The sequence below is a fragment of the Lontra canadensis genome, unplaced genomic scaffold (genome assembly GCF_010015895.1).
Source record: "Lontra canadensis isolate GAN:19392208 unplaced genomic scaffold, GSC_riverotter_1.0 scaffold35, whole genome shotgun sequence".
NCBI lineage: Eukaryota > Metazoa > Chordata > Mammalia > Carnivora > Mustelidae > Lontra > Lontra canadensis.
This window is the reverse complement of record NW_022631029.1, coordinates 17,803,818-17,828,663: the sequence shown is the minus strand read 5'-3', so window position 1 is coordinate 17,828,663 and position 24,846 is coordinate 17,803,818. Positions and strand designations below refer to the sequence as shown.

General features: G+C 37.5%; 1 long non-coding RNA gene across 1 annotated transcript in view; it reads left to right on the top strand.

The window, feature by feature from the left end:
- LOC116874015 overlaps positions 1 to 24,846 on the top strand; it is a 644,216-nt gene that overhangs the window by 367,316 nt on the left and 252,054 nt on the right. Inside the window, exon 3 of the long non-coding RNA XR_004383921.1 lies at positions 2,964 to 3,014. This is a non-coding gene — a long non-coding RNA (uncharacterized LOC116874015). The remainder of the gene's footprint in view (positions 1 to 2,963; positions 3,015 to 24,846) is intronic.

The window sequence follows — 24,846 nt, the reverse complement described above, 5'->3', positions numbered from 1 at the left end:
GGTCAGGCACAATAAATTTCTTTTCTGGGGGAATGGAAGGTTTGGAACACTAATATTTTAACCAAATTTGTCATTAGTGCACTTAAAAAATTGATTAAATCCAATGCTTATTAAATTCATTGTTAATACCAAGCTGAGAACAAAGCATTATTAATTCCTTTGAAAATAAACTCCGTGTTCAGTGAATTTAATAAATAGGAGAAGTAGAAGCCAAAAAGGATGGAATTCATTAATTTGGGACAAAGGTAGAGTAGAATATTAGAGAAAATCCTCAGATCAGAAAATTATAATATAGTTACTGAACAAATATGCACCCTCAGGGAAAAATGATCAGGGGGTCACAGAGGACATTGAATAATAAAGCAACTATGTAGCACTAATGAAGACCAAGCTGAATTCAGAAATAAATTAAGAGAAATGGCAAGACTTTCTTTCCTTCATATTCATTCTAGGAAGACATTTTCTAGCTCTTATACTCATTTTGTAGGATTCAGGAAAATTTCAGCTAAGTTTGGATGATAGTCACAGGTATGATTAATCATTTTTGGAAAGAAAAAACTGGAGTGTGATTTTTACAGGAGAGGATGGCACCAGTCTTCACTTCTGGCTTTAAGAACTGATTGATATAATAGTGAGGCATATTTGGTTAGTCTCTGGGAAAAAAATTATCACATGACATTAGATATCAGAAAACATTAAATTTTTTTTTTAACTTTTAAAAGATTATTTATTTATTTATTTATTTGGGAGGGAGAAAGAGAGGGGGAGAGAGAATCAGAGTAGGGGGAGGGGCAGGCAGAGGGAGAGGGAGAAGCAGACTCTCCCCTGGGAAGGGAGACTGACTTGGGACTTGATCCCAGAACTTTGAGATCATGACCTGAGCTGAAGGCAGATGCTTACTTAGCTGACTGAGCCAGCCAGGGCCTCCCCCATCACCTTTTTAAAAAAATAGACAGTGTGTTGAATCATGTTCTGGGGAAGGATTAGGAGATAAGTTTTATTTTTGAGCTCTTAACAACTGTGGAGGCAGGAATAAGAAGGCTCTGCATTAATACGTGTAGGGTTTTTCCTGCTACAGAGTCAATGATTTTGTGAAGTGTCTTAAAAAATCTATTCCCCAAGATTGCACAAAACACCTTCATTCCTCTTTGTGCATACACAAGATTTATTTCTTGTTTCTGGAACTTACTACTTAATGCTTCTGCTAAGTTCATGAATATTTTAAATCAATTACTTAATCAATAGAGAAATTTTTCTCCTATTATATTTGGCTAATTTAACATTTGACCAAATCAGAATGGTTGAATAAGAGTCTACCAAATGTTATATCTTTGTAGTCTTTTTAAAAGATATTTGCTAGGATCCATATATTCCTAAAGAGTGTTGAGTTTTTTTCAACAAAATCACCTAGATCACAACTGTTCTTGCCTTATTTTGAAATAAGCAGTACATCTTTTTAAATGTATATAGAAGTTCATTTTATTATTATCTCTTTCTCAATAACTAGAGAGGTATACATACATACTTGTGTTAACCCCAGTGTGTTCAGACTGATGTAGACTATAACTTAACCTTATGTCCTGAAACTATGCCATAGTGGTGTACTCTAAACTAGAACCCTCATATTGTTACCTTCTTTGGGTGAGAAGAGAAGGATGAATACTGTGTCCTTCTTTCTTGCTTATCGTGGCATGGTTGTGTTTTTCTTTAACACAGAGGAAAGGAAATTCATTATTGGTTTCCCTTCATTTCATTTCAGATAAATGTAGGATTTTTACTAAGCTTACAAGAAATTGTATATAGACCATGTGGGGAAGTAGCTTGTGCTATCAATAGATAAGGTTTCTAGTTATCCTTATTTATCAATTTTCTAGGTATTACTATGTTGGCCTTTTGAATTTCAGCTTGGGGAGTAAATGCTCAAAAGTTTCAATATCCAACAGGACAAGAACTGGTAGACTAAAGGGACTTTCTTCTGGTTGCTTTAGAGGGCAAACTATTTCTCAGACTTGCAAAGCTATTTTGGTTAGGAACACAGAAATGGTAATTTTGTCTCAGTGGCATTTATAAGGAACGATTTATAGTGGTAGAAGTCTCTCTTTGGATTATTTTTTTTTAAATATTATTTATTTATTTATTTTATAGACAGAGATCACAAATAGGCAGAGAGGCAGGCAGAGAGAGAGAGAGGAGGAAGCAGGCTCCCTGCTGAGCAGAGACCGCCCCCCCCAACTCGGGGCTTGATCCCAGGACCTTGGGATCATGACCCGAGCCGAAGGCAGAGGCTTTAACCCCCTGAGCCACCCAGGTGCCCCTGGAATATGTTTTTATTAACCTTCTTCTATTGAATAGATTTGTACTTTGATGTTATTTTGACATAATAAGATGGTTTTTTCATTTTCCATCAATGAGGCAAAAGACCCACCTTATAAGCATTTCTACCCTGTGGCACCACCTGAATACCTGAGTCATGGCTTCAGTTCAGCCCCTGAGTCAGAGAGAATTCTCTCTGGAGTTTTCAGCTAGAGTTTTCCAATCTTAGCTTGCTATCACATTGCCTGGAGAACTTTTTTTACTCCATTCCTACTCATGTTTTAAACCATATTCCCTTCCTCCCTCACTTTCTGGGGACAAACCTGATGCAGCCTAGCTTTAGAATCCCTGACTACAGGACACTCGAATGCAAATCTCTGGTGCTTCTAAGATAGTATTCTGCTCCATAGATCTTTTCTAGTCTGGAGGTCAAAGTAGTGGGGAACCTTAAATTCTTAGTAGTCCCCTGACAATTTAAAGAGGTACATCAGTGGAGAAGCATATCTTCCCAGGGGAGTGCATAGAGGGTTATAAGGATGCTCTTCAGCACTTAAATCACCAACCACCTGGAAAATCTTTCAGATGACTTAAGCTCATGCCTTCTCTTTTAGATATTGTGCCCATGTTAATTTGAGTTTTCATTCTTTCAGGTTGCGTGGACGCTCATTTTTCTTAAACGCCTGTTTCCTCTGCCTAGCAAGGTAAGAAAAAGATACATAAAAACTCATTTAATTTATCTAGATTCTTTAATAGGTTTAATCAACTTTCTCATTTGCCATTTGAATATGAAAGACTGTTTGAATATCAAAAATTTCATGTACCTTGAAAAGAAGCTTGTGGGTGTCATTGGCTGCCTGGTTGATAAAATGACTTTGGTGAGGGAGAATGTTAGCAATATATGAATGAAAGATCCTGATTTGGGTGTTATTTGGGCTAAGGTAGAAGAGAAGTCAAATTCTGAATTATTTTTTTCTCTGGTGGGAGATCAATACTGTCTAGACATGGTCTCATTATGACTTTGCATTGACTAAGGCAGACTCGGTCAACAGTGGCGCCAACATTCCTGTAATCCAGGCTGCCGGTTGGATATTTGTGTTGCCTGTTACTACAGAGAACCTCTGGTTCACTGGTTTCCAATCTGTGTATCCCGGCATCATCCCTCTCAACTCTAGGGTTAGCCTAGATGACAGCATATGCCAACTCCTGACCTTTTTTTTTTTTTTTTTTTTAAGAATCTGAACCCTAGAAGTCCTGGGAGCTGCTCTCTAGGATTTCCTGGCATGCTTGGTAATAGTTGCATAGGGCATGAGAGGAACTTTGGAGCATTTGAATCCTCTGTGGTCTCTGAAACATAAAACCAGAGACAGTCATACAAGTCACATGTAGAGGCCTCGGGGCACATCTAAAAGCCCAGCTATATTCACTGTCATACAGCTGCCTCCTCATTAATTTCTACAAATAATATCCTCATAGATGGAAATGTCACTAATTTTATATTCAGATTAATTCTTGTTTATAAGAAATTTTCATCTATTTGAGTATATTTTTAAATTGAGGAGGTTTATGATTCTTCACCTGGCATCAGAACTTAAAAATCTTGTCTTCTCTTTGTTAGATATTCAGACTCCTGGCTGTGCTGCTCTGCACAGAATCTTAAGTCCTTCGTTTGTGGTTATTTGTTGGCATTTTGCAAGAGAGTGAAGCAATGTCTGAGCCACTAGAGGCCAGAGGTGGCCCAGCCTGACTGGGTTTCCAACAGTGGAATAAATGTGATTTGTCTAGCATCTTTACTTTTAAACTTTGGGAAAGATGACCGTAGACAGTGAGAAATAATGCTGATTATATAAAGGATTGCTCATGATAAAAGATCTCTTTCTGGAAATTTAAGTGTTCTGGTAGATTAACATTATTGATCATTCTCTTTCCACATAGTCTACAGATGATCTTAGAATCCTGAAACTATTATTCTTTCTTGTCTAGTGTTAATTACCAGAACAAGGAATAATCTAATTAAAAGACAACAAGAATGTGTTCTAATTGTTCTAATAAATTATGCTAATACTCAATGCATTTAGTTACTTTTCAACAGGAATTTATTTAATGGGTTGACAGCTTGTCCTTTATTGCCACAACCTTAACTTTCATTTCTTCTAAACAAGACAACTTATAGTAGGATAGTTAACTGTCCAAAAATCTGTTGGGTCATTAAGAGAATCTAAGGTTCCATGTAGTACATATGGATGAAGAAATGGGTCTGGGGTTTTCTAGATAAAAGAATGACTCAAAACAGAAGAAGGTAAAATAATGACCAGTAGAGTCTATAATAAAAATCAGTAACTGTTGCACTGAGGACAATGGGCTTTTCATTTATTTTTTAATTATCAAGTGCAGTGCTGATAACATGATACTAACTCATGTAATTGTGTTTGCTTAGTTTTAGCATTTTATAAAAATCTGTTAGACACCATATTTTTTATTACATATATGAGATGGTGCCTGCCATCTCATGATGCCTCATGATAATGTCATCCTGAGGCAAAAATTCAGGAAATCATTTCTGATAGCCCTTATGTTTTCTATAGGAGACGCCAGTCTCCCTGCTGATTTGAACATAATTCAGATATAGTTTGTTGGATAACTGTATGAGGGAAGTCTCAATGCAATGTGGAAAAAAGATGCCAAGAAGGACCTGAGGAGGAATAAAAATCCGTGTGAAGAATGGCGGGACGCATACGGATCAGTTCTATATAAATACAGCCACTCGACGTATCTGAGAAAAGCAGATTCCCAGGTTGATTTCTGTTGTTCTCCCTTGACATAACAATCTTTGAAATTTAAGTAACAAGCCTCCAGGTAGAAAGGGATTCAGTACTTTTCAAGACTAGGAAGTGTTTTTGGAAGGGATATTTTTCCACAAGATAGCAGTTTTGTGGGAATAATTTTCCACTTTTGGAAAATTAATCCATTCAAATTGTCAAGTTCATCAAAGAGTATGGGGCTGGTAGGAGTACAGATTCTAGTTTATACTCATAAAGTTAACTTACTTAAGAACAGCAGCCATAGAGACAAAACAAAACAACATGCACACCATAAAAGAAATGAGAATTAAAAGAAAATTATCTTCAGTGGCAAAAGAATGCAAGCAAATTTCTTCCCATTCTGAAGTGCATCAGCTAAGCATGTTTATGATTTTTTTGGCTGCTTGTCCCTGTCTTAATATCCTAGTTCATATCTTCATTTTCAAGGGGAAACTTTCATATGTTCTTTTTCTGTTCTAAAAAGGTGACATTTCTTTCAAGTCCATCAGGCTTGAAGATTTCTTTCCTTTCAAGGAGGCTGAGTGCTATAGAACTCCTAACCCAACTGAAGACCCCTCAGCACCATGTCTAAATTAGATCAAGTACCCGGGTGGGTCTGACCTTCCTTGTTTCTAATGCATTGACAATGTCTGCCTTTGGGAAGCAGCATGGATAGGACACTCATTTCTTTTCTCTTCTTTTTTTTTTAAGCTTTGGCAATTTTTTTTTTTTTTTTTTTTTACTGTGGAAAAATAAAAATAACAAAGTTTTCCATTTTAAACATTTTTAATATATAATTCAGTAGCATTAAATACAACTTTTTAAAATGATTTGGAATGAAAAGGAAATAAGCCTGTGCTCAAATAAGCATTTACATTGTGCAGAGAGATTTTTACATTTTTATTCTGCTTTTTATTTGTTTCCACCCATTCTGAAATTAAGTTTTACCACAAGTGTGATACTAGTTCTAACCAATGATACCCGTCTATGTGAAGCCAGAACAGAATTCCATCTACATTCTAGGAAAGACTGTAGATGCTCCTAGTGGGTTGGGAAGGGTATGTGGCTAGGGATCCAGATAATCAATGGTCACTGGTGGGTAGAGGAACCATGTTTCTCTCTGAAGGTCCTATGGGCACTTCTGGAGCTCAGAGTGTAAATTTGACATGTTGTACATAAATCTGATCTTTTTTTTCTCAGCTTATGGCATTGGAAATTTTTGTTTAGTAAATAATGCAAAATGCCCATTAATATTTTGACAAAAATTGACAATCTGGGGAATTCAAAGTGCGAAACACGTCACATCACTTAAAGTGCTGCCATCCAGCCTTTGACTTGGGCCATGTTGATCACAGAGACCCTCACTGATCACAGAGACCCTGAAACCATTCCACAGGCAGGATGGAGCGTGTTTAAAATGGAATGCCGGAGACAGGGACGCAGCTGAGTCTTCTCCTTTTACTGGCCTTTAATACTACCGGTACATAAACTAAATTTTGATATCTATGAGAATAAAGATAGTGTTAATGATTCATGGAAAATCTACGTTTAAAAGTGTGTAATACTAGCAGTCATCATTTTGAATATTATGTTCTCCAGTTTCATCTATTTGGCAGTTCCTTGTGGTACCCAGAATAAAACTGAAACTCCTTAGTAGAGGATGAGGGCCCCCTAGCACTCCCCCATTTACCTGTATTTCCCTCTTCATCTCCCCTTATTCCTACGAATGTTCTGTACTTCACTCTGGCATTACTTCATATCATTTCCCAAACATTGCAGGTTCACTTCTCTTAGGCTTTAGCACATGCTTCTCCCTCTGCTTGGAAACTCCTTGAACTACTGAACCTTCAGAATCCAGTTCACATATTGCCTCCAAGAAGCTTCTGCCAATTCTTCCCAACAGTGTAGCTCATTCTCTCTGTGTCAGCACTCTGACCATTACACACTTGCATTTTTGCTCTTAAAACACATAATTATTTTTACATGTCTCTTCCTCCTGCCAGAATCAGAGTTACTTATAGCCGAATGACATTTCAACTCAATAGGAACCAGTATATATATATATATATATATATATATAATTTTTTAAAAATTTTTTTTAGCTCTCCCTACATCTCTTATTTTTGAGTTTCCACTAAGATTCAGGAACTTAAGGCTTTCAAGTACTGAATGAAAATGACAGTCAACTTGGAATTAACTCAAAATCCTATAGCCAGTGAAAACATTCTTCAGGAATGAAAGGAAGTCAAGATATTCACAGATTAAGGAAAACCAAGAGAATTTGTGACTAGTAGAGCTACTCCAAAAGAATAGCTAACAGAAAGGAAATGATTAAAAACAAAAAACAAACAAACAAGAGGAACCCTGGAACAGAGGAAGGAAGAAAGAACACAGTAAGCAAAATACTGGTAAATACATTAGGCTTATTTTTTCCTCTTGAAATTTCTAAATTATATTTAAAGATTGAAGTAAAAATTATAGAACTTTCAATTTGGCTGCAAATGATTGCAATATTTAAAATAATTATAAATGGAGACAGTAAAAGGACATAAAAGGAGGTAAGCTTTCTATACTTTATTTAGACTGGTAAAATGACACCAGTTGTTTTGTGTTCACAAGTTATGAATATATAATACCTAGAGCAACCACTATAAAATTATACAAGGAGATGTACCCCAAAACACTTTAGATACATTAAAATAGAATTCCAAAAAATGTTCAGATAACCTACAAGAAGGCAGGAAAACAAAAACGGAAAAACACAAACCAGAGAGAACAAAGAACAAACAAAAATTAAATACTAGGCTAAGTCCTAAAATATCAACAATTACATTAAAGTTAAATGTCTAAATATACCACTTATAACAGAGATTGGCAGAGTTGTTTAAAAAACATGACCCAGCTATATGCTGTCTATAAGAAACTCACTTCAAATATAACAAAAGAGGCAGATTAAAAAATAAAAGGAAGTAAGAAATATTATCATGCATGTATTAATTAAAAGAAAGCAGGAGTAGCTGATTTTTCAAAGAAGTTAATAAAGTTGACAAACATCTAGGAAGACTGTCAGAGACAAAAGGACGGAAGACACAAATTACCGATATCAGGAATGAAACAGGATATCACAATAGGCCCTGAAGATATCAAAAGGATAGTAAAGAAAAAAATGCTGTGAACAACTCTACACACATAAACTTGGCAACTTAGAAAAAATAGATTTCTTTCTCAAAAAACACCAACTTTTTTCCCCATGATTTACCCAGTATGAAATAGATAGTTTGAATAGTCCTATAACTATTAAGGAAACTGAATTCATTTTAAAACTCCCAAAAAAGAAATCTCAGGCCCAGATGATTTTGATGGAGAATTCTACCCAATATTTATGGAGGAATTAACATCAATTTTATAAAGACTCTTCTAGGAAATAGAGGAGATTACAATTAATTTTATGAAGCTGGTATTACATAGACACCAAAGCCAGGCAGAAACAATACAAAAAAGAAAACTATAGATTGATAACCCTCATGTATATAGACCCCAAAATCCTTAACAATATATTAGCAAGTATATATAATTCATTAAAAAAAAAAATACACATGATAACCAAGAGACCATGGGCTCTATTCCAGAGATCCAGGGCTAGTTCAATATTAGAAAACCCACCGATGTAATGCACCATATTTATAGACAAAAGAGGAAAAACTCACATGATTTTATCAATTGATGCAGAAAAAGCTTTTGACAAAATTGAATACTGATTTATGATCAAAACTCAGAAAAATAGGAATAGAGGGGAGCTTCCTCAACTTGATAAAGAACATCTTTTTAAATTACTCACAGTTAATATCATACTTAATGATGAAAGATGGAATGCTTTTCCCCAAGTCAGGAAGTAAGGCAAAGATGTCATTTTTGCCACTCCTGTTCAACACAGTGCAGGGATTTCTGTTGATGCAGTAAGGCAATAAAGAAATAAAAGGCATAAAGCTAGAAAAGAAGAAAGAAAACTGTCACTACTTCTGAAGACATGATTTTCTATTTGGAAAATCCTAAGTAATCTAAAAAAAAAAAAAAGCCTCTTAAAACTAATAAATGAGTTCAACAAGTTGTAGGGTATAAAGTAAATTTTAAATATAAGTTGTATTTCTGTATACTAGCAGTGAACAAGTAGACACTCTAACTAAGAATACAGTGTATTGGGGGCACCTGGATGGCTTAGAGGAGTGTTCCACTCTTGATCTCAGGGTCCTGATTTCGAGCCCCAAGTGAGGTACAGGGATTACTTAAATAAATAATTTTAAAAAGAATAAAATTTATAGTAACTCAAAAATATGAAATTCTTAAGTATAAATCTAATAAGACATTTACAGAAGTTGCATGCTGAAAATGACATAATCTTGAAGAAGGAAATCAAAGAAAATTTAAATAAGTGGCAAAACATACAGTGTAATTTGGAAGACCCTGCCTGGTAAGGATACCAATTCTCCCCAAATTGATATACAGGTTTAATGTAGTTGCTACCAAAACCACAGCATGATATATGTATTTTTTTTTTAGGTAGACAAGGTTGTCCTAAAATTTATATGGAAACAAAGGAACAATATTGGAAAAGAAGAATAAAGGGGGAGCAATAGCCTACCCAATTTCAAAGCTTATAGGATAGCTAGCTACTATGTGGCTGTTCTTGGAGTGCGAAACACATGCATCAATGGATCAGGATACGGAACCCAAAAAATAGATCTAAATGAATATGCCCAACTGACTTTGAACAAATGTGCAATTTCCCTTGATGGAGAAAAGAAAACCTTTTCAATAAATGGTCCTGGAATAGTTGGCAAAAAGTGAACCTAAAACTTAATCTCACACCTTATTTAAAAATCAACTCAAAATGTACCATGGACTTAAATATTAAAAAATTCCATAAAACTATAATGCTTACAGCTGAAAACATAAGAGAAAATCATTGTGATCTAGGGCTAGGCAAAGAGTTCTTAGACTTGACACTAAAGAGGATGCATAAAAGGGAAAAAAATGATACATTGGACTTCATCAGAATTAAGATTTTGCTCTGTTGAAGACACTGTTAAGAGGATGAAAAGACAAGCTTCAGATTGGGAGAAAATATTTACAAACCGCGTATCTGAGAAAGCACTAGTATCCAGAATACATAAAGATCTTTCAAACTCAACAGTAGAAAAAAACAAACAATCCAATTAAAAAATGAGCAAAAGTCAGAGACATTTTGCTGAAGAGGTTACACAGATGGCAAATAAGCACATGAAAAGATGTTTAACATTATTAGCCATCAGGGAAGTGCACATTAGAACCATAACGATGTATCACTTTACACTTATCAGAATGGCTTAAGAAAAAAAAAATCCAGTGATAGCACCAAGTGCTGGTGAGGATGCAGAGAAATCGGATTACTCATATAGTGCTGGTGGGAATATAGGATGGAAAATAGTTTGGCAGTTTCTTACAAAACGAAACATGCGCTTACCGTACTCTTGGGCATCTATCCCAAGGAAATGAACATTTATGTTCACACAAAAACCTGTACACAAATATGCATGGAAGATTTATGTGTAATAGCCCAAAACTGGGAACAACCCAGGTATCCTTCACTGGGTAAATGGTTAAACAAACTGGGATACGCCCATACCATGGACTGGTACCCAGCAATGAACCTTTGATACATAGAGACTACGTGACTGAATCCTCAGGGATTTTGGTTGAGAAAAAAACAAAGCCAATCCCCAAAGATGACATTCTGTATGATCCCATTTATAGAACATTCTCGAAATGACATAATTATATAAATGGAGAATAGATTGTGGTTGTCAAGTGTTAGGGAATTTTATGGTAGGAGGGAGATGGGTGTGGCTGTACAAGGGGTAGTAAGAGGATTCTTGTGGTGATGGAAATATTCTGTATCTTGACTGTATCAATGTCAGTATCCTGGTTGTATTATTGGGCTATAGATTTGCAAGGTACTACCACTGGGAGAAATTGGGTAAAGGATACATGGAATCACTTGTGTTTTCTTCTAACTTGCATGTGAATCTCCAGTTATCTCAAAATAAGATGTTTAATTTTAAAAAGGGGAGGGAGTATGGACAAAAAGAATAGGGGAAAATATAGCAGAATGTAATTGTAGATGCTGCCTTAAAAGGCCGGAGACTTAGAGGTTTAGAAGGTTCTTCTAAAGGTTTAAGAAGGTAGGAGTAGAGAAGTGAAATCTAAACAACAAGTTCATAAAGGGTCAGGAAGTAGTGGCATTATAAATCAAGGAAAATTGAGAGTTAATGAATATGAAAAGAATGTTGAAATATAATACATAGCTAATAGATCCCCCAAAGCCCTTCCCTGCTCTGCGTAGCCTAGGAACTGCTTCTCTCATCCTCCTCTTTCCTGACTGGGGAGAAGACAGAGGGGGTGAATTATAGGGTCTGTGACTGGGGTTACCAGGCAGAGCTGAGGACGAAAAGAGGGCGTATTGAGTTAAAGTCTCCATAATGAGGCTCTCACACTTTCCTACCTAGATCCCAGAATCTGTTAATTAACGATAGCCAGGTTTATAAACCTGAGGCAGGAAATTGGCAGACACTGTTCTGAAAAACTTGACCAGCCCAAGAACACAGACCTGGAAATATCAACCACCAGGACTTCCTTCAAGCCACTCACGCTAGGCCTGCATTGTTCAGTATGGTAGCCATTAGCGATGTGGGGCTACTGGGCCTTGAAATGTGGTTAGTCTGATTTGAGATGGGCTATAAACGTAAATCATACTGAGAATTTTGAATATGTCATGTTAAAAAAAAGGAAAATATCTTATTAATTTGTATTAAAAGTTGAAATAGTATTTTTACATATTGGGTTAAATAAAATATTAAAGTAATTTAAAAATGAGGAGCCTGGGTCGCTCAGTCAGTTGAATGTCAACCTTCGGCTCAGGTTGTCATCCCGGGATCCTGGGATGGAGCCCTGTGTTGGGCTCCCTGCTCAGCCGGGAGTCTGCTCCTCCCCCACTTGTGCTCTCTCTCTCTTTCTCTCACTCTCTATCTCAAATAAATAAATGAAAGTTTGAAAATGAAAAAGGGACTGCATTTCTGCCAGATGGAAGGCAAGAAAAACAACTTTTATAGAGCCTCAGTGTTTTTATTAGTAAACTTAATTAAAGCAACATGGTATTAACACAAAGGGAGCAATCAGCTAGGAAACTGAAAAGAAAGTCCTAGTCAAATGTATATGATTTATGTGATGCATTTTTCTCTAGCTATTTTGGTTGCTGAACCCAGAAGTAGGCAGGCCTCCTGGATACACATATGGATTGTTTCATCCTCCTGAGTTCATCTTAAAGACTGGATGAGACTTACACACACTTTAGAAAATAACCAAGGTCCTTCATGTATCAGTAGGAGGGTGTCCAACCTGTGTGGTTTGTTGAGTGAGTTAGTCTGTTTGGATTAGAATCCTAGTTGTGCAAATTTAGTGATTGATTCAAGCTGAGTGACTTTCTTTGCCTGTGTGTCCTCACCTGTGGAATGGGACTAAAAGTAATAGTATTCCTTTTTTTAAGAAAGACCTATTTATTTGAGAGAGAGAGAGCGAGAATGCAAGAGCAAGTAGGGGGAGGGGAAGAGGGAGAGAGAGAATCCTGAAGCAGACTCCCCACTGAGTGCAGAGCCCAATGTGGGGCTCGATTCCAGGACCCTGAGATCATGACCCTACCTGAAACCATGAGTCAGCCACCCAACTGACTGAGCCACCAAGGCACCCCCAAAATAATACTATTCTTAAGGTCATTGTGAAAATGACATGATTTAATGTGTGAAAAGTGCTTAGTGCCCAACACATAGTAAGCACTGTGTAAATGTTATCTTTATTGTCCCTGTGGGCTAGTGGCTCTAATATCATCTCTAATCCCTAGGACGTCCTGTAATGAAGCAGTGTTATCTGAGAATTGGAGGTTTAGAGAAAAAGATTTTATTGGTCTATTTGAGAGAGAGAGAGAGAGAGAGAGAGGTATCAAGAGAGAGCACAAGTGGAGAGGAAAGGGAGAAGCAGACTCCTCACTGAGTAGGGAGCCCAACGTGGGGCTTGATCCTAGAACCCCGGGATCATGACCTGAGCTGAAGGCAGACACTTAACCAACTGAACCACCAAGGCGCCCCCAAAGAAGTCTTTTTTAAATCATCCTAAGAGGATAGTGAACCTCTCTGCACGGTGGATGGTTAAGAGCTGGGCTCTGGGGTTGGGGATTCTTGTGTTCAAATCCCGACTCCACTACTTAGCATAGTCAGGTGGTGCTGGACGGGCTAGTCAACTCCCTTTTCCAACCTGGCATCGTGAGAGTTTCTCCCTCATAGATTGTTATAGGGATTGCATTAGATAATGCATGGAAAGCCCTTGGCATACTAAGTGCTGTGTAATTGTTAATTTTTTATGATGTGATTTTTATTACAAATACGATCTAAGTCTCAAGAGCTAGTTAAGTGGTAGAGCTACAACTGAAACTCCAGCAGGCCTTTTTATTCAGTGCTCTCTCTTCTCTACTTTGCTACCTAATTGGTTGGTTTTCATTCATCCTATTAGAGTCTACATTTATAAAGTCAGAGTTGTTAGTGAAGATTTCATAAGAACACTTTCCCAGAGTTTTTTTTTTTTTTTTGAACTGCCAAGTCCAGAGACTTAGGATGTAGCTTGGTGCTGAAGTAATTGGCTCTCTTAGTCTTGCATTCTAAGAAGTTCTCCTAGGGTAAGGTTGAGAACCGTGAGAGGAACTCTCACGTTTGGGTAATTGCCTTCAGGAATATGTTTCCTTGTGAAAACACACATGATTCGACGGCATCTCCTTTCTTCCCTCACCATGCCGTTTTGAAAATCTCATGATATATCTTCACACTCTTGTTCTCTGAGTTTCCCCTTTTAGCTATTGCCTCAAATACCAATGCTTAATATTGTTTTCTTTTCAGTTTATCAACTAGTTGGGGAAGTGATGTACTTGGTAGCACTGAAGTGTTTCTTCAGAATACAGAAATCATTTAATCTTAGGAAGATGCAGAAATGATTTAATTTTCTACCTGTCCAAGGACTGAAGCATCCTGAAACTGGTTTTTGCCAGGTACTTGAAGCAAAGGCTACGTGATTTACTGACACTACGTCACATCAACAGCCAGTTTGTGTTAGAGATTAATTCAGAAAGCTTCATTAATATGTTGAGCTAATGACAAGGATGACATGTTCTAATACCTCCTTCAGTGTAATGTTTGTTGTGTGTGTATGAGAGAGAGAGAGAGAGAGAATTGGATTGATTTGGCCATGAACAAGACAGAAACGTACAGCACTCTAATATCTAATAGGTGTCTTCTAAATTTCTTTTAACATTTGCACCCTTCTTCCTGGTAGTTAACCACATAGATTATTACTGTAGTTTCATTTCCCCACTGTGGAGTTTTGGTATAAAAGGACTAACAGTTCTTTTCCAGAATAACTGAGAAAACATCAGGAAATACAATGGCAGAAGTATTTCAATTTCGTCATGAAGAAGCTTACCATTCCCCCCCGCCCCGTGATTTAGACATCAATTAAAACCATGACATTTTTCTTGTTTTGACTAGCATGGGAGTAAGAGAAATGTTCTAAGGACCTCGTTCCCTTCAAAAAATCTTGAAGGATACCTTAAAGTTCTCTTACTGCTTTCTTCTAGTGGTTTCCACAGTGGTTCTGTTTGGTTAATGAGCTGCTTCACGGTGGTAAACATGATAAATTTTTCTTTTTTGAGCTCTCGCTCTCAGACTAGAGATTAGAGAGAAGTAAGCAAGTTTCATAGTCCCCTGCCCCCTGAAACTGAATCTAAGTTGAGCTGGGTAAGGTTTGTGGTTTTCATTTGTACATTCACCAATCAGAAGTTACTAAATGCATTTCATTGAGGATCTATGTTAGGGACCATGAAAACTTCAAAAGGTGCTTTGGACAGTTCCCCAGACCTCAAGAAACGTGTCCTTCTGTTCCTCTTTTACTTTTCTTTCCTTTCCCTCTTCTACCAAGTCCCCAAAGAATTTGAAGCTGTCTACCAAATTAAAGGTAGTCGGCCAGCAATAGAACAATTAACCATAAAACAGAAATGTGACCATCTTTACTGCCGTAAATTGGTAGGTCCTTGGAATGAACCAAATTTGATTGTAAGGCTCCTGACCCCTAAGGCAGAAAGGGAATTATTTGGCTTATGTAGCATTCCTTGTCTGACCAGAGAAAGCTTACAGTTTTTCCATGCACGTGGAATCTCTTGGAAACAAAACTAAAGGCAGAATTCTTGGTTGTAAATACTGACTCTAGTGCATTTTTAATTTTTTAAAAAATTTTATTATTTATTTTTTTAAAAGATTTTATTTATTTATTTGACAGACAGATCACAAGTAGGCAGAGAGGCAGGCAGAGAGAAAGAGAGGAGGAAGCAGGCCCCCCGCTGAGCAGAGAGCCCAATGCGGGGCTCGATCCCAGGACCTTGGGATCATGACCTGAGCCGAAGGCAGAGGCTTCAACCCACTGAGCCACCCAGGCACCCCACTAGTGCATTTTTTAAACAAAGGAATAAGTACTGGAACGTAAGGCTGAGGGCATGCATCACATCTGCTTTGCTTACTGTTACGTCTTGGGGCTCAGTAAGTGACTCTTGGGGGTTATTTGATACATGGTTGTTCGTTTAATTAAATTGAACTATTCAATGTAGAATTTTGCACCAACTTTTAATGACAATGAAGACACACTATATACTCTGTGTCTTTGAATGTTATGTTCTCTCTCCCTAGAATGCCAGCCTTCTACCCCTTGTTTGGTTCCTTCTCATCTGCAAGTCTCACATTTATTTTTATTTTTTACTTTTTAAAAAGATGTTATTTATTTATTTATTTATTTATTTATTTATTTATTTATTTTACGGAGAGAGACTTAGTGAGAGAGGTAACACAAGCAGGGGAAGAGAGAGAGGGAGAACAGGCTTTCCATGGAGCAGGGAGCCCTATGTGGGGCTTGATCTCAGGACCCTGGGAACATGACCTGAGCTGAAGGCAGACACCCCAAGTCTCATGTTTAATTCAACTTCCTTTGTTTTAGTATCTCTTAGAATGATCTCCTCCTTTCCTTTAGATCTCTTGGCTCAGCTGGAAAAGACACACTCCCTGGGGGAGTCTTTGACTTGTGGGCAGGTCCCCTAACAGCCTCTCCGAGTCAGAGATAATGTTTGATGTTGATCACCTAAAGAGCCCAGCCCCTAGCATAGTGCTTTATAGTCACTTACTAGATACTCAGGAAATACTTTAAGTGAATGTAAGTAATTAATTACTAAACAAGGCAGTGATTTGTGCTTCTAATGAACTTTGAAAATGATAATGGATGAAAATGTAGATAGAGTCAAGCATAAGAATAGTGATGACAGCGATGACAATGATTTTTTAAAAAGTAATGGTAACTTCTCTGCTGAATTCTAACCATATTCTGGGTCCTTTGCATAAGTTGCTTCCCTCCTAACTCTGTGAGGAAGGCAAAGTTACTGTCCCCATTTTTACCATCGAGGAGAATGAGCATAAAGATTGACAGCCTGGATAGAGTCATGTATTTATTTGATTGGTAAAGCCCAGGATTCTAATGTTCTTTTTTTTAATTATTATTTTTTAAAATATTTTTATAAACATATAATGTATTTTTATCCCTAGGGGTACAGGTCTGTGAATCGCCAGGTTGATTCTAATGTTCTTAACCACGATGTGAAATTGTCTCCCTATGCTACTTTGCTAGAGCCTCCTGAGGTTTATGATCTGGAGGCATGAAGTGACAGTGTCCTCATGTGTCCTGAAGAGTGTGGGAAGTTACCTTGTGACAGCGCGACGTATCGGCTCATCATGAGGCTTCAGCTGTGTTTCTAGCTGGGAAGAGAGCACGTAGAACCAGAGGCTATACGATTCTTTCTTTTGTTCTCAGAGGATGGGCGTAGGATGGGTGTTTCACCCATCCCCTGTGGTGTGCAGCCCCCTCGCAGAATGCCTTCGCTGTGGCTCGGTTCACAAGGAATTACCATGTACTTCATTTGTTCATTTGAAAATCCCATGTTTATTGCAGTGCAGAGTACCCGCATTATTGTAAGTAGTTGGACAAATTAAATGATTCGGTGTACTAGCTCTCTGAAAAGTCTAACTTCCATGTGCAGAATCATGGGTATCATCACCACGTCAAAGGCACAAAAATAGCACATTTACGTTGGTAACTTACTCCTAGCATTCCCTTTCTACCTTGTTTCTGTTGCTGTTGTGGTTGTTGTTGTTGTTTAGATGGTTAGAAACCAACTGAAATCTCGCCTGTAGGATGACATACACGAGGATAATGTTTAAATATTAGGGTCTTGATGGAGCAAAGCCATGAAGGTAAAGCCAGCCCCGCACTGGTGCCTTCTGCCTCCTCAGTGCTTTATGTGCAGAAGTGGGGATTGCCAGATTTTTCATTAAGGGTTTGGCTAACTGCTTCTTCAAGGCCTTAAGGTCTTTCAAATAAGTGTACATATAAGGCATTTTTAAGTATACAATATTGACCCAGGAGGAAGCATTGGGTCTTCTGGGGATTTCATGATTACTGTACCTTCCCGCAAGCTTTTTTCCCTCCACCGATTCTCCCTCTAGGAAGAGAAGGAAATTCTGACTTCTTTAAAGAATGACCTCCTTGCTTTAAGGAGAATCCTTTGATTATTAGCAGCAAAAATCTTAAAGCTAACTCTAACTCTTTTTCTTAAATCCCAAATTCCATTTCGGAAGGGGAAAAAAAAAATCTAATCTCAAGCCCTAGAACATAGAAGGTTAATGGTGGACTTGCTTCAAGGAGAGAAATATGAAAAGCAAAATTGCTAAGTCTGCGGAGAACTAATCAACTATATTGTTCCCTTGATTCTGGAAAATTACAACGAGCCTTTTAGAAAGGTTGAAAAGATGTCCATGGCCTGCTCTCAGTTTACTTTGTCTGTAAATGCGTGTTTCCCTCTTCCCTGTGGTTCCAGAGGTGCTGGTAAGTGCTGACGGTAATGGCTGCTGGTGGCCGGCTGCATTTCCCCTGGCAGAGCTCTGCGTCTTTCCACACGACAGATGGTTCCCTCTGCTGGCTGAACTTAAAGTCAGCCCTCCAAGCCGAGCCAACCCAGGATGAATCACCATCAGTCTCACTGATTCCTATAACATGGTTTTGATTTTTATCCTCAAAAAATCAAACAAAACAAAACAAAACAAAAAAACAAGCATCTGTGACCAGTTTAACTGCCCTTTAGAACTGGTGATGACTTCCTGCCGCCTTTGCTTTCTCCGTCCTCCCCTCCCCCACCACCTCTTTCCTTGTGTCTCCTTGCCTCTCTCCCTCTCTCCCTCTGCTCCTTCCTTCATTTCGAGAAAATGTCCAAAATATTGATGACCATGCAAAGGAATACAATAAACATCTGTATTCCCATTATCAAAAAAATGAGCATCTGTCTCTGCTTACTTATAGTTGCTTATAGATTATTTGTTTAAGGAAATTATTGATGAAATCAAATTCCCTTTTTACTACCCCATTCTGTCTTTCCTTCCACTTTCTCTGGTGCCTGAACCTCCTGCTCAAAATTCCCCACCACGGGTTTGGGATGTTTTTGACCAGTTTGTTGTTTATTTTTATACACACATATATAGGTATCCACAACTAATACATACTTTGTGTTTGCATGTTTAAAATTTTCCTTCTTGTTGTTTTTTTTCATATATTATTTGCAAAACTTATTTGTATTGATGCCTATAAAACCAACTGAATTCTTTTAACAGTTGCCTAATATTCCATCGAATAAATATAGCACATTTTATTTACCTATTCCCTTCTTAGGGCACCTTTTAGGTCATTTCCACATTTTGCTAGGCTTAAAAAAAAGTAAAACCACTGCAATGATCTTTCAAGGAGTTGTGCATATGTTTCTTGAGCCCAGACAATACTTACTGTATTAATTTCCTGGGGTTGCCAGAATAAAGTACCACACACTGAGTGACTGAAGACAATAGGAATGTATTGGCTCACCATTCTGGAGGCTGCAAGTCTGAAATAGAAGTGTGACCAGGGCCTTTCTTCCTCTGAAACCTGCAGGGGAATCCTTTCTTGCTTCTTCTTGGCTTCTGATAGGTCCCGAGCATTGCTTGGCTTGGAGCTGCCTCTCTCCAACCTCTGCCTTTGTCATCACATGGTGTTCTCCCTGGGTGGGCTTTGTATTCTCGTGGTCATCTTCTTCTAGGGACACTGGTCATACTAGAGGTGGGGTCCTCTCCCCTCCAGTATGACCTCAACTTAATTATATCTACCATGACCCTATCTCCAAATACGATCATGTTCTTAGGTACTAGGGGGTTAGGACTTCAACGTACCTCTTTTGGGGGGGATAAAGCCATAATTTAACCATAAGATACATCCTGACCACGCATCTCCTTTCCATTCTGTGTTTCTCCGGAGCACATAGCACTGTTTAATCAACCAGGTAGTTTACATTTTTGTTATATTTATGGTCTGTCTCCCCCACTAGAATGTAGGCATCATGAAGGCAGGATTTGGGGCCATCATGTTCACTGCTATAGAGAACTGTACCTGACATCTTAGCAGGAACTCAATAAATATTTATCAAATGACTGAGTATCTGTGTTTAATGACTACATTGAGCAGATCATGTAGCATGATATGGCCCAAAGCCATTAGATAAAGAAAGGAAATAATTACCTTTAAACAAACTCTTAGGAAATGAATAGGAGTTTATAGTTGGGATACTTTTATTTCTAAGAAGGTCCTGTGAAGGAATATTGGAGATAGAGGTCAGAGCAGAGAGGAGCCAACCTGCTAGAGTAGTAGTACATTGTCACTGAGTGATTTATTGGCAGTGAGGTCCCTATGGCCTCCTGGTGACTTCTCTGTTTCAGAATTATCCCTGCAAGTAAGGTGGGGCACAGGGCTCTCACTTGGCTCGAATAACCAACTTGTGCCAGAAACTATGCTTTAAACTCATTAAAAAAAAAAAAATTATCCTCCTGATAACTCTAGTCCTCAGATATTATTATGCCCATTTGATAGAGGTGGCAAGTGAGGTTCAATAAAGTTGAGCAGCTGTAGTAGAGACAGAGACAGTAAATGCCTTATCAGGATTCAAACTCAGGACCAACAACACACATTCCTTCCATTATAAGTTTCCCTTGGAGTCCTGTGGGCACCACAGTCTCAAGGAAAGAGAGTAAACTGACTCACTCTTTTGACAGATGATTTGTCAGAGAGCCCCATAAAACCAGAGACATACTCTTCCTACCAGACTTGTGGGTCAGCCTCATCTTTTTTGCATTATGAAACTCCAGTGCCAGGACTGGCCAGCTCTTGGGGAGGTTCAAAGCATGCACCTGGAACAGTCCAGGACCAGAAATGAGAAGATGGAGTGTCAAGGCACCGTCCTGCCCCTTCCTTTATGTGATCCTCTATGAGTCACTTAAGCCACTCTGCAGCCACGATCTCTCTTGTGCGGAGCAATGAAACACCTACAGAAGTCACGTGGGGGCCTTTATTCTGCCCTTTTAACGATACCAATGCCATTGTGCTAGCTGGTATTCATGATGACTGTCGCCAGTGTAGTTGCCTAGAGACCATCCAAGTTACTGCTGAAAAGATCATTTGAATTTCTTATTCCTGACGAAGATATCCCAGGACCCCTGCCTGCCTAGATCCCCTATAAAAGCTCCATGCGTCCTGCCACTGAGCATTCTGAAGAGATAGCAGTAGTTGGAGAGGTGGTATTTACTTAATTTTAAATGTTTTCATGGAGTTTGATCCAGTCCAGCTGCTATGGGTACAAACTCATAATCGTGGTAACATTCTTATGTACCTATAAAATAGAACTTTTAAAATGGTAACTTCTCTGGGTTCATTTCCCTTGGAGAATTTATCCTCTCTCGACTTCTATTTGTAGCTGCCATTAAAAATTGGGGTATAAATATTATGTCAGTTAAATAAAGGAGTGATGACTTCACTTCTGGAAGAAAGCACTACCTTTCCTTTCCATGAAATGCAGCTTAACTGTTACCTGATTTACATGCCATTATATGATTCTCCCCCCACCAGACAGTCACACACATTTTAATAATTTTTTTATGTATGAAAAGTAAGGTTAAACAGCTACAAAATCCAGTTGTTATGTTTTGCGTAGCTTTGAGAATGATCCCGGAATCAAAATGAAAATTCATGCAGCAGAAGGAGGCTTCTGATTTGAAACACGTCTCCTAAAATGGCAGGGAATCGTTCTTGGTCAGTGTAGGATAAATCTTAGAAAGAGACTAGACGATGGGGTAAAATAATCACATGTCTTTGAATGGTCTCATTGGAAAGGTAAATATGCATTTTAAAAAGTAGCAATAAAGGAAGAGAAATGTGTTCGTGCAGTAAAATTTCCCCAGCATGTTGTCAGTGGACTGTGTTCATTTAACCCCTCGCAAGAACTCATGAGCCTACCTCTCTCCTTTTCTACCACCGCTTCTTGTTTTTATTGCCTTAATTACTCCCATTCTGAGGTCTCAGCAAACAATTGAGCATGTATAATAAATATAATACTGAATAGCCCCCATGTTCCAGAACACAAAGATACTATACTCCTTTTCTTGCTTCCAGCCAAGACCCAGTCTCCTGTTTTCACTTTATACTATCTGCTCACTTACCTATGGCCCTGCCTTTCTTTCCTCTCATTCCACGATCACTTTAAACTCATAGGTTTATGCAATTTTTACAATTAAGGGATTGCCTCTCAAATTTGTAGGATCCTCTTTGCTTAGAAAGACTTCTTTTTCCTCTCCTAATACTAATAGGCATATGTTTCAGGACTCCAAATACCCATTCTTTGCTTTTTCTCTTCTTTAAGAGGACTCAGATTTCTGCTATTTACTGTGGGATCTCAGTTAACCCACTTAACCTCTCTAGTTTCTTCTCCCATAAAATGAGGCCAGTTGTAGGAACTACCTCATAGAATGGTTTTGAAGGATGAGATGGCCACTTATGTAAAATGATTAGCAAGGTACCACACATACAGAGGCTCTCAAGAAATGATAAGGATTGTTATTAGAAGGAAATGTGTACTTACCAACTCTGTTGGTATTTAAGGATAATATTTTCAATATTCTATTTCTCTTAGGGTGTTCCCTATTACAGTTTTCAATGAAGAATGTAGGAGTAACTGAGACCAAAAAATAAGGTAAAATAAATAATGTGGCAATGTACCATGCAGATAATCTTTGGTAGTCATGAGCCTGGACGAGGCTCATTACTTTGAGATTAAATGCTCCCACCATAAGAGCCAGCAGATCTGACTGATGTTTTATCATTTTATCATTTAACTTTACGCTGTGCTTTTATTCCACATCTTCTTATGTACTTTGGAAGATGATCAAGGAAGCTCTGAGTCTGACTTACGTTTCTCCTTAAAACCAAAATCAAACATTGCTAGATGAGATAATGAGTGGAGGTTAAGTGTTTTGAGGAGAGAATTTCAGAAATGCAAAGTAATATCTTCTAATTGTTTTTACTTCTTTCCACTTCTAGTATGGCTCAGTAAGGTTTATTGAATCTGACACTCTCATAGATAGCAACTATAAAATACGAGACAAAAAAATTACCTGAGGCCCTAGAGAGTGAAAATAAACAGGTATGTTCTAGAGGGGAATTGAGATTCAAAACTTGGAAGCATGGACAAGTGCAGAGTACGTTCCTCATTTTACAACTTTTAGACTGAGGGTATGGTGAAATTAATGTCATTTAGGGTGGCTAACTTCAATAGAAAAACCACACTCTTTTTGGTTTGAAGCCCCAGCAAACAGAGTTCAGGCAACCACAGTCATTGGAAAATGAAGCTAGAATTCCGGAAAGGAGAGAGGCAGACAGGAGGAAACTCCCAACTCTGTGTGTAAATCTTTGACTGGTCCCAAAGCCATGCTTGCATGGAATAGACACAGCTAACATCAAAGAACTGAACTGAGATTTAAATTGCTGCCCAGGAGATAGTTTTCAATTTGAGCATAACCAAATGAATTACCTGCTGTAACAAATAATTCAAGGCTCTTCAAAGAACTGTAATAGATTTCAGAGTCTTCACGCCATCATATTCGCATTCATACATTCACATGATACAACCCCAAATTATATAACATATGAAGAACCAAGAAAACATGACCCCCTTCTGAAGAGAAATGGCAATTACCTGAGATAACTCCAAGATGACCCAGATGGGGGAATTAGCAAAGATATTAAAGCAGCCATTACAACTATACTCAAAGAAGGACAGAAAAATATACTCACAACTAATAAAAGCATAGTAAATAGAACCTACAAAAAAGAAATCAAATAGAAATTCTAAATTTGAAAAATACAATATTGGAAACAAAAATTCACTGATGAGCATATATTTGTTAGAAGTAACAGAGGAAGATGTCACTGAACCTGAAGATAAAATTAATAGAAGTTTTCTTTCTGAAGAACAGGACGAAAAAAGATTTAAAGAACTGAACAGAATGTCCTCCTTGTACCTTGTAAGAGTAAAAAGGTCAGAAATTCTAAATAAATAAGTCAAATAAGTAAAATAATTTAAAAAATGAACAGAGTAAAATAAACAGAATCTCAAGGACCTATGTGACAAAAATTAAAATGTCTAATGTGTATAACTGTAGTCTTAGGAGAAAGAGAATGGGACAGAAAAACATTTGAAGAAATAATGACCAAAATATCCAAATTTGGTGGAAAAAGTAAATGTATAATACCAAGAAACTCAGCAAACTCCAAATAGGATAAATTTGAAGAAAACCATCCGTAGGTACACTGTATTCAAGCTACAGGACACCAACAAAAAAGAGAAAATCTTGATAGTAGCTGGAGGAAAATGGTATATTATCTTCCAGGGAACAATGCTTTATAATTATAAAGAAACTACATCGGAAACTACAGAGGCTAGAAAAAGTAAAAAAGTATTTTTAAAGTCCCCCCACCTCAAAAAAGAAAGGAACAACAACAAAAAAACCCTGTTAATCCAGAAATCCATTTATAGTAGATATGTACCAAAAATATCCTTTGAGAATAGAGGCAAATTAAAGACATTTTCAGTTAAAAGTAAACTAAGAGAATTCATTCATTGCCAGCAAACCTATACCACAAGAAATGCTAAAGGAAATTATTCAGCCTGAAGTGAGATAATACCAGATGTAATCTTAAATCTTCAAGAAAGAATGAAGACTATCAGAGATTGTAAATACAAGAATTTTTTTTCATATTCGTATCTTTAAGATATATAGGATGCTTTATAGCCAAATTTTAACACTACCTTGTGGTGTTTATAATGTACTGTGTATAGATGTAGTGCATATGACAATTACAGGATAGAGGATTAGGGGGTATGGTAAATGGATTTACACAGTTGCATAGTTTTCAAATTTTATATGAGGTGGTATGAAATTAACTCTAAGTAGACTGAAAGGTCAAGAATGTATATTTGAATGCTTAGAACAACAACAAAAAATCCAAAAGATAAAATAGAATCCTAAATTTTTTTGTTTTATTTTTATATGTATTTATTTATGTATTTATGTAATATATATTTATTTACTTTAGAATCCTAAAAATTTTTTAAATTACTTCAAAAGAATTGAGGAAATTAGGAACAGAGGACAAGAAACGAAAG